The 6,663-nt window shown below is 45.2% G+C and overlaps 1 long non-coding RNA gene across 1 annotated transcript; it reads left to right on the forward strand.

Annotated features, from left to right (window-relative positions):
- The first annotated feature begins 344 nt into the window (after window positions 1-344).
- On the forward strand, window positions 345-3,511 carry LOC143973507 (uncharacterized). The gene is made up of 2 exons (XR_013272066.1): window positions 345-408; window positions 3,365-3,511. It is a non-coding gene; the product is annotated as an uncharacterized LOC143973507 (long non-coding RNA).
- Window positions 3,512-6,663: the final 3,152 nt, after the last annotated feature.

The following is a 6,663-nucleotide window of genomic DNA, read 5'->3' on the forward strand; positions in this document are numbered from 1 at the left end:
TTTTGTTTTTGTTTTGTTTTTCGCCAGATTCATATTCGGAGCTCCCGATTGCCACTGTTGCTATAGCAACCTTGTCTCTCTGTCTCCCTGCGCAGTGATTGGTTCCTCCCACTAGTGACATCACAGAGCAGGCACAGCTGACCAAAAAAATGAGCCGCACCTATCAAAGAGCCGGAGGGCTGAAGGAGAGGGGCCGGTGGGCCAAATTCCTATCCAGCTTCTTTGCGTTTCTGATGGGCTTGGTCATCACCAGCATCTACGGCTATCTGGTGATCTTCTACGAGAGCTACAACATCTATTTCGGCATCTACTCCACCATCGCCATGGGCTTCTTCCTCTGCTTTGGCATGGCCTTCTCCATCAACATCCGGGTCACCGTCTTCTTGATGATTCCCCATCTCTTTTCCGGTGAGTTTCTAGAAGTCTTCAATAGGTTTTGGGTTTTCGTGATGCGTTTTTAAGAGTTCCAGTGGCATTTTTTTTCCTCTTTTTATTTTTTGGGGTTTTGAGACTTAAAAACATTTTATTTTCATTAGGACAATGTGCACTTTGGTGCGTTTTCATGCGTTTTGAGGCATTCTGGTGCAGGTCGCACTTCTGTTAGAAGCACTGGTATGAACCAGGGTAGGGTTGCCACCTCATCCCTCTGAACACATATTAATTACACGGGTTCTGGGGCTGATTAAGGTGGTAATTAATCTCACTTGGTGCCAGGGGCAGACTGAAAACTCATGGGGCCCCCGGGCAATAGGAGATTATGGGGCCCCCAGGCAATAGGAGAAGATTATGGGGCCCCGGCAATAGAAGATTATGGGGCCTCTGGGCAATAGGAGATTATGGGGCCCCCAGGCAATATGAGATTATGGGCCCCCACCCGGGCAATAGGAGATTATGGGCCCCCCGGGCAATAGGAGATTACGGGGCCCCCCAGGCAATAGGAGAAGATTATGGGGCCCCCGGCAATAGGAGAAGATTATGGGGTCCCCGGGCAATAGGAGATTATGGGGCCCCCCGGGCAATAGGAGATTATGGGGCCCCCAGGCAATAGGAGATTATGGGGTCCCCAGGCAATAGGGGATTTAGGTGGCCCCTGGGCAATAGGAGATTAAGGGGCCTCCCGGGCAATAGGAGATTATGGAGCCCCCAGGTAATAGAATATGGCCACACAGTATAAACACACACACACAGTATACACTGAAAACTCATGGGGCCCCCGGGCAATAGGAGATTTTGGGGACCCCGATCAATAGGAGATTATGGGGCCCCCAGGCAATAGGAGGAGATTATGGGGCCCCCAGGCAATAGGAGAAGATTATGGGGCCCCCGGGCAATAGGAGTTTATGGGGCCCTCAGGCAGTAGGAGATTAAGGGCCCCCCCAGGCAATAGGAGATTAACGGCCCCCCTGGCAATAGGAGATTATGGGGCCCCCGGGTAATAGGAGATTATGGGGCCCCCAGGCAATAGGGGATTTAGGTGGCCCCCGGGCAATAGGAGATTATGGGGCCCTCCGGGCAATAGGAGATTAAGGGGCCCCTGGGCAATAGGAGATTAAGGGGCCTCCCGGGCAATAGGAGATTATGGGGCCCCCAGGTAATAGATTATGGCCACACAGTATACACACACACACACACAGTATACACTGAAAACTCATGGGGCCCCCGGGCAATAGGAGATTATGGGGCCCCCGATCAATAGGAGATTATGGGGCCCCCAGGCAATAGGAGGAGATAAATGGGGCCCCCGGCAATAGGAGAAGATTATGGGGCCCCCGGGCAATAGGAGTTTATGGGGCCCCCAGGCAATAGGAGATTATGGGCCCCCCGGGCAATAGGAGATTAAGGGGCCCCTGGGTAATAGGAGATTATGGGGCCCCCAGGCAATAGAGGATTTAGGTGGCCCCTGGGCAATAGGAGATTATGGGGCCCCCCGGGCAATAGGAGATTAAGGGGCCCCTGGGCAATAGGAGATTATGGGGCCCCCAGGTAATAGATTATGGCCACACAGTATACACACACACACACACACACACACACACACACACTGAAAACTCATGGGGCCCCGGGCAATAGAAGATTATGGGGCCCCCAGGCAATAGGAGATTATGGGGCCCCCGGGCAATAGGAGATTATGGGGCCCCCAGGCAATAGGAGGAGATTATAGGCCCCCGGCAATAGGAGATTATGGGCCCCCGGCAATAAGAGATTATGGGGCCCCCCGGTAATAGCAGATTATGGGTCCCCCGGGCAATAGGTGATTATGGGGCCCCCCGGACAATAGGAGATTAAGGGGCCCCCCGGACAATAGGAGATTAAGGGGCCTCCCGGGCAATAGGAGATTATGGGCCCCCGGACAATAGGAGATTAAGGGGCCTCCCGGGCAATAGGAGATTATGGGCCCCCGGGCAATAGATTATGGCCACACATTATACACACACACACAATATACACACACAGAATACACATAAACACACTGAATAGGTACTGGAGAAGCGGGACAGCTATAATCTTGGGATTTAAAAAAAAAAATTTTTACATACTGACCCTGGTTTTATTGAGGCTGGCAACCCTGATGGGGCCCCTTGGTGGCATGGGGCCCTCGGGCAGTGGCCGAGAGCCCGAATGGTCAGTCAGCCCCTGCTTGGTGCCTCATCTGCATTAAATTAGCCTCGGAACCCGTGTAATTCATATGTGTTCGGGTTTAAAGGGATGAGGTGGCAACTCTAGTACAAAGGGCCATTGCAATACATGGTGATCACTGTCTGTTTTGGGCGTCGATATCCTTCAGGGCCATATGAATACACAGCGAACACCGCACATGCGTTCCAGAAGCGATTTCAGAAACGCACTGGAAAGCACCTGGTGTAGATGAACCCAAAGACAGTACGTTACCACACTCGGGGCTTTTTCACGCTGCAGTTTCTGCATTACCGACGCATTTTTTCCATGCACTTTCGCGATCATTTTTATACGTTTTCAATGCATTCTTGTGCGTTTCTTCCTCTTTTTTTATTTTGACACCTTAAAGTGGAGGGCCACCCAAAAAAAAATGCATTAAAAAAAATAAAAATAATAATAAAAGAAAAAAAAATGTACTTACCTGAAACTCTTGCTAGGCAGTCTTCCTAATCTGCCTCTTCCTATTCCGCGGCGCTTCCTCCTCTTCGTTGAGTGGCCCTGTTGCCTTTTGGGACATGTGTGTCCCAGAAGGCAACGGGGTCAATGTTAAGTTAATGACGCCTCCAATGCAGGTCGCATGCCCAGTCGCATGGTGCAGACGTTTCATGCAATCCAGTTCTTGTCCTAAAAAAAATGTCTTGTTGTATTAATTTAAAAAAAAAATTCTCTCTCTCTCTCTCTCTCTTAGAAGCGAGTACCATCATCCTGCTCATCATCTTTTACATGGCCATAACCGGACCAGCTGCCAACTTGTTGGAGAACATTCAGCGGGTCATGAATTGTGTACGAAGGTCACAAATGTGATGTTGCACCCAAATAAAATTGATCTCCTTTATCTTTTTTCCCACGAGCTTTCTTGGTATTTGATCACCTGCGTTTTTTTTTTTTGTTTTGTTTTTTGCACTATAAACAAACAAAACTGACGATTTTGAAAAAAAATAAAATATATATATTTTTTACTTTACTCATCCAATAAAAAAAAAAAAATGAAAAAGCAAATGTATTCATCAGTTTAAGCCGATATGTATTCTGCTACATATTTTTGGTAAAAAAAAAAAAAAAAATCCCAATAAGTGTTGCACCCAAACAAAATTGATGTCCTTTTTTTTCCCACAAATAGAGCTTTCTTTTGGTGGTATTTGCTGCGTTTTTTTGTTTTTTTTGCGCTATAAACAAAAAAAGAGCAACAATTTTGAAAAAAAAAAAAAATAATAATATTTTGTACTTTTTGCTATAATAAATATCCCAATTTTTTTTTTTTTAAAAAAGCTAACTTTTCCTCAGTTTTTGCCGATATGTATTCTTCTACATATTTTTGGTTAAAAAAAAAAAAAAAAAATCCCAATAAGCGTCGCACCCAAACAAAATTTACGTCCTTTTTTTTCCCACAAATAGAGCTTTCTTTTGGTGGTATATGCTGCGTTTTTTTTTCTTTTTGCGCGATAAACAAAAAAAGAGCAACAATTTTGAAAAAAAAACAAACAATATTTTGTAGTTTTTGCTATAATAAATATTTAAAGAAAAAAAAAAAGGCTAATTTTTCCTCAGTTTAGGCCGATATGTATTCTACATATTTTTGGTATAAAAAAAAAAAATCGCAATAAGCATATATTGATTTGTTTGTGCAAACGTTATCGCGCCTACAAACTATGATATTTTTATGGCAATTTTTTTTTTTTTTTACTAGTAATGGCAGCAATCCGCGTTTCTTTTTTTTTAGCATGACTGCAACAAATCGGACACCTGACTGACACTTTTCGCACTTGTTTTGGTAACCAGTCAGATTACATTGATCGGTGCTAAAAATACGCACTGTTAGGCCGCGTACACACGCGGGGACTGTTCGCCCAACTTTGTCCGTCAAACAGTTTCAGCGAACAGTCCGCTCAAACTTAGCATGAAGAAACTTGCCCACACACGACGAACGAACAGTCCGCTGAAACCGTGCGCGATGACGTGAGCGGCACGTACGACGGGACGAAAAATTCGACGTCCTATACACTGCAATGCAAACTTCGGCGTGTAAATCCTTTCTGAGCATGCGCGCAACTTAGTACGGCGAACAAGCCTACACACGCGGGGACTGTCCGCTGAAACAAGGTTTCAGCGGACAGTTTTTCGGAATTTCCAAAAAACCTTGTTCAGCGGACTGTTCGCTGAAACTGTCCGCTGAAAGCCCACACACGAGCGGACTGTCCGCTGAAACTTGGTTTCAGCGGACAGTTTCAGCGAACAGTCCCCGCGTGTGTACGCGGCCTTATTGTACTAATGACACTGGTAAGGAAGGGGTTAACATCAGGGGCGATCATTGGCTGATAGCTGATCACATGGTAAAGGGCCGGGACCAGTGATCACAGAGTGGGGCACGCGGGCAGCACGTCTATGGACGCCCTCCCGGCAAATTAACCACTTCCTGACCAAACCGCCGCAGTTACACTATGGCAGGTTGGCTACCCTGCGTGAACCGTCGCAGCTATATGTCGACCCGCGGGGGCAGGATAGCAGGCGCGCACGTGCGCCCGCTGCACAGCTGGGGGTGCCGATGCTCGTGGCCGACGGTTGAGATGACCGCCGGCCACGAGCGATTGTGAGCAGGAGACACAGAACAGGGACAAGTGTGCGTAAAAACACACAAATCTCTGTTCTGACAGGAGTGGCAGATCGTGTGTTCCTATGAGCTAGGAACCACGATCCGTCACTTCCTCTAGTCAGTCTCCTCCCCCCTTCAGTTAGAATCACCTCCCAGGGAACACAGTTAACCCCTTGATCGCCCCCTAGTGGTTAACCCCTTCACTGCCAGTGACATTTATACAGAAGTCGGTGCATTTTTATACCACTGATCACTGTATCAATGCCAGTGGTCCCAAAAACATGTCATAATTGTCCGATGCGTCCACCATAATGTCGCAGTCAAGGATCGCAGATCGCCCCCATTACTAGTAAAAAAATAAATAAACAAATAAATAAATATGCTATAAATCTATCCCCTATTTTGTAGACGCTATAACTTTTGCGCAAACCAATCAATGTACGCAAAAATGGCAAATTTTTTGTTTTTGTTTTTTCTTTTACCAAAAATATGTAGAAAAATACATATCGGCTTAAACTGAGAAAGATTTAGCTTTTTTTTTTAAAAAAAAAAGGGGATATTTATTATGGCAAAAAGTGCAAAATATTGTGTGTTTTTGTTTTTCAAAATCGGCGCTCTTTTTTTGTTTATAGCGCAAAAAATAAAAAGGTCGCACGACCGCGCAATTGTCAGTTAAAGCGACTCAGTGTCAAATCGCAAAAATAATGCTCTGGTCAGGAAAGGGGGGTACATTTTTCAGGGGCTGAAGCGGTTAAGCCTGCACTGTAGCTGTCTTTCGGCTATAGCGTGGACTTCAAGTGGTTCATAACAAAGCAATTCTGTATATGAATAGATAGATATGTGAGGGATAGATAGATAGATAGATAGATAGATAGATAGATAGATAGATAGATAGAGGGATAGATAGAGTGATAGATAGGGGAGGGATAGATAGATAGATAGAAATCTATGGGAGGGATAGATAGATAGATAGATAGATAGATAGATAGATAGGGGAGGGATAGATGGAGGGATAGATAGATAGATAGATAGATAGATAGATAGATAGATAGATGAGGGATAGATAGATAGATAGATGGATATCTATGGGAGGGATAGATAGATAGATAGATAGAGGGATAGATAGATAGGGGAGGGATAGATAGATAGATAGATAGATAGATAGATAGATAGATAGATAGATAGGGGAGGGATAGATAGATAGAGAGATGGATAGATAGGGGAGGGATAGATAGATAGATAGATAGATAGATAGATAGATAGATAGATAGATAGATAGATGGATAGATAGGGGAGGGATAGATAGATAGATAGATAGATAGATAGATATGGGATAGATAGATAGATAGATGGATAGATAGGGGAGGGATAGATAGATAGATATCTATGGGAGGGAT

The sequence above is a fragment of the Lithobates pipiens genome, unplaced genomic scaffold (genome assembly GCF_037356315.1).
Source record: "Lithobates pipiens isolate NorthernLeopardFrog02 unplaced genomic scaffold, aLitPip1_a1.2 Scaffold_83, whole genome shotgun sequence".
NCBI classification, from domain to species: Eukaryota; Metazoa; Chordata; class Amphibia; order Anura; family Ranidae; genus Lithobates; species Lithobates pipiens.